Source organism: Vombatus ursinus, unplaced genomic scaffold, assembly GCF_900497805.2.
Source record: "Vombatus ursinus unplaced genomic scaffold, bare-nosed wombat genome assembly UNPS02015406.1, whole genome shotgun sequence".
NCBI classification, from domain to species: domain Eukaryota; kingdom Metazoa; phylum Chordata; class Mammalia; order Diprotodontia; family Vombatidae; genus Vombatus; species Vombatus ursinus.
In genome coordinates, this window is record NW_020955184.1 from 3126893 (window position 1) to 3139207 (window position 12315).

General features: G+C 36.5%; 1 pseudogene; it reads left to right on the top strand.

Annotated features, from left to right (window-relative positions):
• The first annotated feature begins 8229 nt into the window (after positions 1 to 8229).
• LOC114032200 lies at positions 8230 to 8792 on the top strand (annotated as a pseudogene).
• Positions 8793 to 12315: the final 3523 nt, after the last annotated feature.

The window sequence follows — 12315 nt, forward strand, 5'->3', positions numbered from 1 at the left end:
ATATAGACTATTTGGTAAAATAGGTAAAGAAGGAATCTTACCAAATTCTTTTTATGGTACAAATATGGTACTGATACCTAAACCAGAAAGAGTCAAAACAGAGAAAGAAAATTATAGACCAATTTCTCTAATGAATATAGATGCAAAAATTTTAAACAAAATATTAGCAAATAGATTACAGCAATTTATCACATGAATAATACACTATGACCAGGTAGGATTTATACCAGGAATGCCGGGCTGGTTCAATATAAGGAAAACTATCAGCATAATCCATTATATCAACACCAAAACTAACAGAAACCATATGATCATCTCAATAGATGCAGAAAAAGCTTTTGACAAAATACAACACTCATTCCTATTAAAAACACTTGAGAGCATAGGTATAAATGGAGTCTTCCTTAAAATAATAAATAACATCTATCTAAAACCTTCAGCAAGCATAATATGTAATGGGGACAAGCTAGAAGCATTTCCAATAAGATCAGGGGTGAAACAAGGATGTCCATTATCACCACTGTTATTCAACATCGTACTTGAAATGTTAGCTTTAGCAATAAGAGAAGAAAAAGACATTGAAGGCATTAGAATAGGCAAAGAAGAAACAAAGCTATCACTCTTTGCAGATGACATGATGTTATACTTAGAGAATCCCAGAGAATCAAGTAAAAAACTACTTGAAATAATAAACAACTTCAGCAAAGTTGCAGGCTATAAAATAAACCCACATAAATCATTGGCATTTCTATATATTACCAACAAAGCCCAACAGCAAGAGATAGAAAGAGAAATTTCATTTAAACTTACTGTAGACATTATAAAATATTTAGGAGTCTACCTCCCGAAACAAACCCAGGAACTCTATGAACACAATTACGAAACACTTTTCACGCAAATAAAATCAGATCTAAATAATTGGAAAAACATCAGTTGCTCATGGGTAGGCCGAGCTAATAAAAATGACAATTCTACCTAAGCTAATTTACTTATTCAGTGCCATAGCAATCAAACTACTAAAAAAATTATTTTATAGAGTTAGAAAAATAATAACAAGATTCATTTGGAAGAACAAAAGGTCCAGAATATCAAGGGAAATAATGAAAAGAAATGCAGGGGAAGGTGGCCTAGCCATTCCAGATCTTAAATTGTATTATAAAGCAGCAATCATCAAAACTACTTGGTACTGGCTAAGAAATAGAGTGCTGGATCAGTGGAATAGGTTAAGTATGCAAGACACAGTAGTCAATGACTATAGTAATATATTATTTGATAAATCCAAAAACCCCAGCTTCTGGGATAAAACCCACTCTTTGAAAAAAAACTGCTGGGAAAACTGGAAAAGAGCATGGCAGAAACTAGGCATAGACCAAAATTTCACACCATATACCAAAATAAAGTCAAAATGGGTACATGATTTAGATATAAAGGCTGATACTATAAGCAAACTGAAGAGCAAGGAATGGTTTACCTATCAGATCTATGGAGAACAGGAGAATTCATGACCAAACAGAAGATAGAGAACATTACAAAAAGCAAAATAGATAATTTTGATTACATTAAATTGAAAAGTTTTTGCACAAACAAAGCCAATGCAACTAAGATTAAAAGGAAGGTAGAAAATTGAGAAAGAATTTTTACAAACAGTCTCTCTGATAAGGTCCTCATTTCTAAAATATATAGAGAATTAAGTCAGATTTATAAGAATACAAGCCATTCCCCAATTGATAAGTGGTCAAAGGATATGAACAGACAGTTCTCAGATGAAGAAATTAAAGCCATCTATAGTCATATGAAAAAATGCTCTAAATCACTATTGATTAGAGAAATGCAAATCAAAACAACTCTGAGGTCCCACATCACACCTATCAGATCGGCCAACATGACAAAACAGGAAAATGATAAATGTTGGAGAAGATGTGGGAAAATTGGAACACTAATGCATTGTTGGTGGAGTTGTGAAATGATCTAACCATTTTGGAGAGCAATTTGGAACTACGCCCAAAGGGCTATAAAAATGTGCATACCCTTTGACTCAGCAATAGCACTTCTAGGGCTATATCCCAAAGAGATCACACAATTAAGAAAATGACCTACATGTACAAAAATATTCATAGCAGCTCTTTTTGTGGTGGCAAAGAATTGGAAATTGAGAGGATGCCCATCAATTGGGGAATGACTGAGCAAGTTGTGGTATATGAATGTGATGGAATACTATTGTGCTATAAGAAATGATGAACAGGCTGACTTCAGAAAAACCTGGAAAGACTTGTATGATCTGATGCTGAGTGAAGTGAGCAGAACCAAGAGAACATTGTACACAATAACAGCCATGTTGTGTGATGACTAATATTGATAAACTTAACCCTTCATGGCAATACAAGGATCTCAGACATCTCCAGAGGCCTTGTGATGGAAAATGCTATCCACACCCAAAGAAAGAACTATGGAAGCCGAATTGTTATTTTTTTTCTCTTCTGTTGAGTTTTGTTTCCTCTTTCTGGTGGTTCCTCCTATTGATTTTAATTTCTACTTACAACATTACTAATGTGAAAATATGTTTAATATGAATGTAAATGTATAGCCTATATCAGATTGTGTGCTGTCTTGGGGAGGGTGGTGGGGAGGAAGGGGGAGAAAAATTTTAAACTCGAAAGAATATGGAAGTGATTATTGATAAATCAAAAAAAATTAATTAATAAAAGAAATACTTAAAGAAATTAATTTGGGCTATTCACTAGAAAATAAAATACTGAAACTAAAGCTTAAATACTTTGACCACACAATGAAAAGATGGGGCTCAATGGAAAAGACCTTGATGTTAGGAAAGATTGAAGGCAAATGGAAAAGGGGATTGCAGAGGGTGAGATGGATAGATATTATCATGGAAACAACAAACATGAAGTTGGAAGTCTTTGAGAGAAAGTGGAGGATAGAAGGGCTTGCTGTGCTATGGTCCATAGGGTCACAAAGAGTCAGACACAGCTGAACAACTGAACAACACTTTCTCTATAGTCAGTTTCTCTCATTTGCCTCAAAATCTATTCCCTGTATTCATATCCTCACTCTTTTGTGTGTCATTTGCCTCCAGTAGCTCTCATTCCCCTTCTCCTGAGGCTAAGAATTAGTCCATGGAGGCACAATGCTTTCATCTTTCCAAGTACCAAATCTCTATAGATTATACCTACTATAAGGTCTTCATCTCCCATTATAAAATATCTCTTTCTCCCTCACCCCACAGAGGCATTGTTCAGTGGGACTCCATCTCACCAATGAAATGAGATTTCTCCCTTACTTTTACCCTATTTAAACCTCTCTCCCACATTCTTCTGTAGACCCACTTCTTCCTGAGAGACTACAGAAATTATTTTTCCTTTATAGTTAACCTTTGGCTTTATTAAAGCATATCACACGTTCCCCTTCTTTCTCCCAATCTTTTTTATGTGTCCTTCTAGCCTGCAAATTTGCGAAACAAAAATAATTGATTTATTTGTGGGTATTCTGAAATTTAGTCCTTGATATTTCAGTTCTGTTATTCCACTGTCAGTTCTATTTGAACTCTGCTTTTGTCTTTTTACCAATTATTTGCTTGTATACTTTTAGAAACAAATTTGTTAATTTTTTTTTTGTTATTTTACTACTGTTTCTGTTGTTGTTGTTAACTTCACAGGCATTTTTCCTTTTTTGTGGGACAAGTTATTTCATTACCTATACCTTCCTTGGTTGCTCTATTTGTCTATATTTTGCTTGTATTTCTGTCATCTGGGTAGCTTGCAAAGCAAATAATTCACCCAGGTCTGGTTCTTCTTATAAAAATGCTTCAAATTTCTCTCTTTTACTGAACATCCATTTTTTATTTGATGATTAGGTTCAGGTTTGCAGAGTAGGACATCTTGGGCTACATCTTAAGTTCTTTTGCTCTTTAGAACACATTATTTCATTCCCTCCTGTAGCCTCTGGTAGGTGTAGAACAATCTTGTGTTAATTGAATTTCCTTTCTTTTCTATGTGAAGGTCTTTCTCCTGGTCCCTTGCAGAGTTTTTGTTTGTCATTGAAATTATCATATTTAGGCACTATTTGTCATGGAATTTGTAGCATAAGGTTTGGTTTTGGTTTTGGTTTTTTTCTGGAAGTGATGTTGGATTCTTTTGATTGGCATTTTGTTTTCTGTGTTCAGAAGTTATGGGAAGTTCACTTGTATCATTTTCTGTATAGCAGTGTTCAGGTTTTTTGATTTGTCCTAGTGTCCTAGAAGACCTAAGGTTCTTATATTATTTTTTACTCATCCTGTCAATTTGTTTTCCCTTGTATTACCTTTTCCTTTAACATTATTGCTTTTGACTTTTCATCTTCCAATTCGTCCTTGATTTCTGTGTATGTGCATTCCTGATCAATTGTTCTCTCTTTTATTTCTTTGATGGTAATTGCCATAATGTATTCATGTTGTTGTTGTTTTTTAATTTTCCCAATTATTTCAGTAGCAAAGGTCATAAATTTCAGTTTCATGATTCTAGTTTCTATATTTGTGAACATCATGTTATTATCCTACAATCTCTTAAGAATCCACAGTATCTTCTGCCTCAAGTGTCAGTTCATTTTCCTTCATACTGCAATATTTTTTCATAGATGATTTTAATTAGATGACTGAAAGCCATATTCCCTTCTATTATTCTATTATTAATATCTTCCCTTTGAATTTATTTGCTTGTACTCAAGGTCTTTAACTGAGTTTTCTTCCTCCTGAGATCTTTAGTAATTTGTCTTTTTTTTCTTATATTTACCTATTCATCACTCTATGACTATTTCCTCTTTGTTGTCAGTTTACCTAGAAGCTAATCTTCACATCTGTCCCAGCCTCCTCCGGCCAGCCACAGTTTCTGTCACAAGTGATTTCTGAGGACTTAGAACTGCCCTCAGTGGACTGCCCTTTTTAGGCCTGGCAGAGTCCAATACATGCACTGGTGCCCTGCCCCAGTTACCTCTACTCCTCAATTCTCTGCCTGTGCACTCTTGCAACACAATACACTGCCACACTGCCACTGTCATCTCAGGCAGAACAATCTTATGACTTTTCGGTTTTCTATGAGGGTGAGGGTGAGGGTGAGGGTGAAGCTGAAGGTGAGGGCAGATTTGAGATCTATTAGAAGTCCATGGGTTGGTTTATGTAGCTCTACCAGAGGGTAGCTCTGCCATATAATGGCCGGTAGGGGACTTGAGTACTGAGTGCATACATTTGGAATTAGGGATTAATTTTCTATGCTGTTAGTTTATTAGTCTATTACCTTGCTAACAAAATAACACTGGGTTCTTAGGGTCTAAAACCATGGAGAGAGCTGAAATTGCTTTGTTTTTAGTGTACAATTCCTATTTTGCAGAGGTTTGAGAGGTTGTGGGCATCAAAGAAAATGTTTAGTCCTCCATTTCATTGATCAATTGACCCAAAAGTGATGTGAAAGAATAATTTGCCTTTTTGCCAGAAGACAAGTCCACTGTTGTATCTCCAGTGGATTTAAATGTGTGTGTGTGTGTGTGTGTGTGTGTGTGTGTGTGTATACATGCATGATCTGCTTAATTTCTTCCACTTATTTGCAGGATTTGGAATTATGGAGTTGATTCTCCAGCTGATACAAAATATGAGACATTAGAAATTCTCATTTGCCTGAGTGGAAATCACCCAAAGGATTATTTTGATGTAATAGACAAGAAGCTAACTACTTTCCCAAGTTGTGAATCGATCAGTTGAACTGTTTAATTTTGCTTCTGGAATTATTTCAAGTCTTCAAAAACTTTATTCTATAAAGAACTGACTTTTCTTCACTTGGCAGCTATCATACAAAAGCCTCTAGAAGTGATAACTCAGCTGTTTTCATTTTTTTTGTTTTAGTTCAACAGAATCTAGTGGGTTTTATCAGAACCAATAATTCTCTTAAGCATCTAAAGAAATCTCTTTCTGCTTTTCTCCCTCCTGCAGAGCCAATTATCTCTGTTTTTTAGTGAGATGCTCTAACTTCTCTCAAGTCAAAGGTCCCTCAGAAAACAAAGTTTATATGACTTTTGTGGGAAGGAGAGAATTGATAAACAAAGAACACAGCTGGGAATTTCTCTGGGATCTCTAGGCATTCTTTGGTACTTCTGTTTTGGAGGGACCACAAAGAGTAAATGAAAATCATTAGGCATCTTTTAGAAATTACACTTTGAGGTTCTGTAGAGGTCTAGGGAGCCCTTGAGTTGATATGCATAGTAATAAAGAGGAGAAAAATAATGAAAGCCAGGTGGCTGTGTGCTAACCCAAAAATTGCTTTCACTTAACAGACAAATTTGTTGTTGTCATTTTTGAAAGGCACATTGCATCCTCTGTGTAGAAATATGCCCTAACAATGTATGGACTTGATGAGCACCACTTAAGAACTGCCTTAAACCCCAATAAAAACCTGTCTCTGTTACAGATCCTATAATTCTTCAGTAACCCATCAGTCACTATACAGATCTGTGCAGGGGTAGGAGAGGAGGGAGTACAGGGAAGTGGAGGAATTGCTTCTTAATTCACACCTGAAAAAAGTGAGAAAGAGAAGTGATGGGGAGAAGAAAAAAAACAAAGAAGAAAATCCCCAAGTTGCAATTTGAATTCTTTGTTTTAGTTAGTTTTTATTTCTACTCATTTCTACAACAAAATTAAAAAGTGGATCACATTTTCTGAAGGTTCTATCTCAAAGGTATACAAGGTTGTATTATTCATTAGCTTTTTTAAACACCTCAGAATTTAACATATTTGCAAAAGCCTCATCCATTTGATTTGAAATTACCCTGAACTAAGAAAAAAGTTGAGACTACAACTAGTAGATCCAGTCAGAAACATTCAGTCACTCTTCAACCACACATTTCTTTTTAGTCTAGGAAGTTATTCTGCTAGATTTTTTATTTAAAAAAAAACCTTAATGTTGGAAGCAACTGAAATGTGCAAATGAAACAGTTTTGTATTTTTTCACTCCATATTTGCACAGTGTATATGGTGGGGGCAAACTCCATCTATTATACCTAGATAATTTTGCTGAATAAACTTAACATCTACCTCTTTAGTAGCAGTACAGCCAAAATGTAAAATATAATTTTAAAAATCTGTCATGAATTATTGGTTTTCATTCCTCATAGAAATAGTTTAAAGGGATGTTTCAATTAATCAATCAATAAACATTTATAAAGTGTTTACTATGTGTCTGGCATTTGGCAATACAAAGACAAAAGTGAAAACACTCTTTGCTTTCAAGGAATTTACAATCTAGCCAAGCAAGAAAACATATGTAATGTATGTATAGAAGAACAGACAAAATAGATATAAGTTGATTTTAAAAGAAAAGCATTAGCATATGGGGGGATTAGAAAAACCTCATGTAGAAAGTCTTGAAAGAAATTCAGAATGAAGTCACCAAGAAAGAAAGTATAGAGAAAGAAAAGGACAGAGCCTTGGGATTTAAGTACAAATAATGTTGGGGTTACTGCTCAAACAAAGAAGACAGGAATTATCAATACAGTTAGGAGAAAAACCAAGAGAGTGTTGTGAATACCTACATAGGAAAATGGAAAGGATGGTAAAGAGTGTCAAATGCTGAAGAGAGGTCAAGAAGGATGGGAACTGAGGAAAAAGTCCTCAGATTTAGGATATCATTGTCAATTTTGGAATAGCAATTTCAGTTGAGTGATGAAGTTGGGAGCCAAATTGTAATTCTAAGAAAGACTGGTTGGGTTGAATGAGTATAATGTACATTGAACATAAACTGTTCATCTCCTAAGGACCCTGCAGTAGTCTAAATGCTGTATCTTCTTTCACCTATTGAGTTCTTTTGTGGAAACCTAAAGTCTTTTCCTCTGGGGATGGGGTGCTTACATTTCTTTTTTCTTTTAATGTTAACTTTGCATCTATAGCACTAAAGACAAGAATATAAGGGCATATGTGTTGGGAATACAGTTGAGCTGAAGCAACTGTTGAAGAAATATCCCCAGAGAAGAGATAGTAAGAGAATTAACATTGAGCTGGCCAGAAATTTGGTAGGGGTTATACGCTAACAAAGGAATGAAGAGAATTATATGGCCTTTGATGCCACTTTCTAGTGTAAAGGAGCATTCATACCATGAAACCCATCTTGAAAATGAATCCTTACATTCTCCAACTGCTACTCACCTGTTCATGCATCCTTCAAGTGGCCTTTGCAAAACACAGCTATTGCTGTCAGCATGTCAGCAGGAAATGCAAGGATTGGGTACCCAGCCCCAATTTCAGAGCTACAGCTACTATGCCAAATGGGAAGTTCAAAGATATAAGCCTTTCTAACTACAAAGAGAAATACCTCATGTTCTTCTTTTACCTCTTGGACTTCACCTTTGTGCATCCCACAGAGATGATAGCATTCAGAGATCAACCTGAAGAATTTGAGAAACTTAGCTGCCAATTACTTCAGTGGACTCATACTTCTATCACCTTACCTGAGTCAACACACTCAAAAAGCAAGGTAGACTTAAAGTAGTAAATACATCATTGGTGTCTGACCCCAAACATCATTGCTCAGGACTATGGAGTCTTGAAAGCAGATGAGAGAATTTCATTCAAAGGTCTCTTCATCATTGATGAAAAGGGGATCCTTCCCCAGATCACCATCAGTGACCTTTCCTTGGGCCACTCAGTGGATGAAACACTGTGGCTAGTCCAGTCTTTCCAGTTCACAGACAAGTATGGCAAAGTGTGCTCTGCTGGCTAGAAACCTAGGAGGAACAAGGAATACTTCTCCAAGCAGCATTGAGCTGCTTTCTGTCCAATATCCCACCTGAGGGGGGCCTGGGGACATACCTAGCTGCTATCTGGAGATCAAGAATAAATGCTGGATCAGTTTCCCAAGCTTTCAACTTCAAGGCCTTTGTAGACTGTGTCAAGACATATGTTATGTCTGGAGATATCTTCTCCTCAGGCAGCAGACTGGCCCTTGGCTTAGGCCTGCTGTTCCTTCCTTCTAGTTCTAAAGACCAAGTGCTGTGTTAACAAAGTTTGTACCACAGTCAGTCTTTGAGTCTCAAGCCCATCTGACATTTTTGTAGCTCTTTAACATGATCTTAGGCAAAGAAAAGTAAAAAATTATTAGTAGCATGAGGAGTAAATAAGAGTGGTTGTATATTAGTATATATGATCCGATTATCACCACAATCATTCTTTCTCCCCATCAATTGTGTTGGCAATCTGATGAAAAGGTTAAGAGAAGACAAGATCAAGGGTACTCTTAGAGAGTTTGGTCTTGGCAAACCTATGAGCCACTCTTTTAACAGAGATTGTAGTAGCAGAGGAGAGAATGGGAAATGATGTCAAGTGGATAAAAGATAAAATATATATATATATATATATATATTCCTTCAAGATAAAGGGAAGGGGAAAAGAGGGAGCTAAAAGGGAATGACCTCTATTTTCTAAATCCAACCTTTGGCTTCCAGGCTGCTGCCCAGTGAGTGCTGCCATAGAAATATCAAATTTCAGTAATAGCAAATGGCCTTTGTTCAAAGTTCTTCAGCTTGGTGATTTTTTTAACTTAGCTTTGAGGCTTCTAGGAGGAAGAATATGAAAGATTTTCAATTTTGTGAACCCTACACAAGAGGAAGTATTGTAGGGCTGAGTGCTGTACAAAATATCTAGATACCTACTCCCCTTTCCCACTTCTCTGAGACTCTAGGGGACTCTAGCTATGGACAGTGGCACTCAGATCTAATGGGATGCTTACTACCAGTCCCAAATTGATTCTTGCTTAATTAAAGGAGGAAGAGATAGGAGGAGAAACCAAAGTCTGTTCACTGCTGGTGAAAAACCCGCCAGTGATTAATCACATTTGTTTGCTTCCTCACTGTTCCCTGTCTGCATTTAATGTATGTCCATTGCATGTCTGATTAAGGCAGGGGTGAGGGAGAGATGGGTGGCCACCTACACCTTCTTGAATGTTTAATGTCATAATAGATAGAGATTTGGGAAAAGTTTTTGATCTCTTCAAAGATGCGAGAAATATGATTCCTGCTTCAGCAAGAGATGAGACATGGGGAATACTGACCATAGGTATGAGTCAGCTAAAACTGACTCATGAGCATCAATTGTTAAATTTTTAGCATTTACTGAAACATTTGCACCTCAGAAATCAACAAATACTACAAATCAGAGTTTGATTTTTTGTTTTATTGATTTCTAGACTTAAGAAAGTGATGGAAAATGTTAATAATGCAAATTAAACTTAAAAGTGTGTTGTGCATATACTTGGAGAGGGGTGGAGCCAGTTATTAAATATTTCCTAGCACACAATGATATTAACATCATCCAGATTTCCCACAAGGCAGAGATATCTAGCATAAGATGCCTAGGAAAACAAAGGTTTCCCATAAATGGGAAAGTTTATAAGCAGATGTTATAATTTATATAATACCCCTAGACCTTACAAAGATAAGCCCTTCAGGAAAATTAAAGCTGAGACAGGACCAGCCTGATAGGGCTGTTGGGGATGGAGAGACTACTTTGCCTGATAATCATCTCCTCTTCTTTAACCTACCTGTATCTGTCCCACTTATTGACACTATAAACTGGTGTTCCCCTCCATGTGACATCATCTATTTTGTAGTTATTTCGTTGTTTCACTTGTATGCAACCCTTTGTGACCCCATTTTGGGCATTCTTGGCAAAGATACTGGAGTGGTTTGCCATTTCCTTCTCCAGCATCACCTACTACAAGGGGACATTTAATTCTATCTTCCTATAAGCCTATAACATCAGTAAAAATATGATCTGTGAGTGTTGGGGATGTGTATAGAAGGTTTAAGGAGAGAAGAGAAGGTTTGGAACAGCTGTTGTAGGAATAGAATAGAAAATTAATAAGCAAGAAGTTGCTTTGTTACAATGACAGACCAACTGATATATGATCAGTGGTGTCCCAAGTAGGGTGTGTGACCTCACCCCCAGGATATGAGTGAGCAATCAAACAATTTGGAGGATGGGAAGACAGGTTGTAAAAACCAATCATGAGACTTACCTCAAACATAATCACACCTCTCCTCATCTTCCAACCTTCTCCCACTCTTGCCTCCTTCTTCTTCTGTGCAGGCAGCCAATCTTCTTTCTTCTGAGCCAGGGTGTCAGTCCAACAGAGCAGTTATAACCTAAACTAACTGCTACTCATCTACATAGGTGCCACTGGGAAAATTCCATGCCATCCCTTATTCCCAGATTGTGATAGGCACCACTCAAAAGATTATCTCTGTGCTAGGATGAAACAAAGTCACAGAATATGATCAAATGTGGATGAATTGTGGTCTGGATCACAGACCCCTTTAGATCATATTTGCCCCAAACTCAACCATCTTCTAGACATCCTTAATACTGTGAAGGTACCACCTTCCTTACTGGCCCTTCTATGTCATATTTGACTCCTCATTTTCAGACAATAAGTGTTTATTAAGCACCTACTATGTGCCAGGCACTGTGCTAAGTACTGGGGATATGAAGAAAGGCAAAAGATACCTAGATGAGCTCATGATGTACATATCAAATCAGGTACCAAACTTGTCAGTTTGATTATACAATTGTCCCCTTCTCTTTACCAACACAACAATCAGCCTTGTCCAGGCCCTCATGACCTCTTTCTTGGACTATTAAAATAGTCTCATAACTGGCCCCCTTCTGTAAGTCATTCCCCATTACAATCTATGCTCCATAAAGTTGAGCTTGACCTCCTTGTACTATAAACCCCTGGGGCCTGAGACTCAGAATTAAACCACATGGCATATTTGGCCAGTAAACATCTGTTTTAGGACTAGCTAGAGATGAATAGCCCAAGAGCACCTGACACTTCATTACCACTCTCTAATAAAAATAAATACTGCTTCTTAGTGATCTATTCAGTTGTTGGAAGCTTTGAAATATCAGCATTATGAAAAAAATATTTCAAATCATTCCCATCTTAGTTGAGTTCCTTTTTGTCTATTCTCTACCTTTATTCCTAAATATTAAATTGCAAATTTCAGGAATAAACACCTAGCTATATTTTGAATGTCCATTGTTGTACTCCTATAATTCTAAAGATAGAAAATGGACTTTGTGTGTGTTCTGTAGTGAGAATGAAAAAATTAATATTTTTTCATAGACTCCTATACATAAAGACACAACAGCCTTTGTCTGTTGCATGATCTTGAGATTATCATGTACTTGAGTCTGTGATGGTGACCCAAATTCTGCTATGATCTTTCAGAATATCATTTAAGATTTCAAAATAGGCATTGGCAATGGCTTTTCAAAGTAAGGAATCA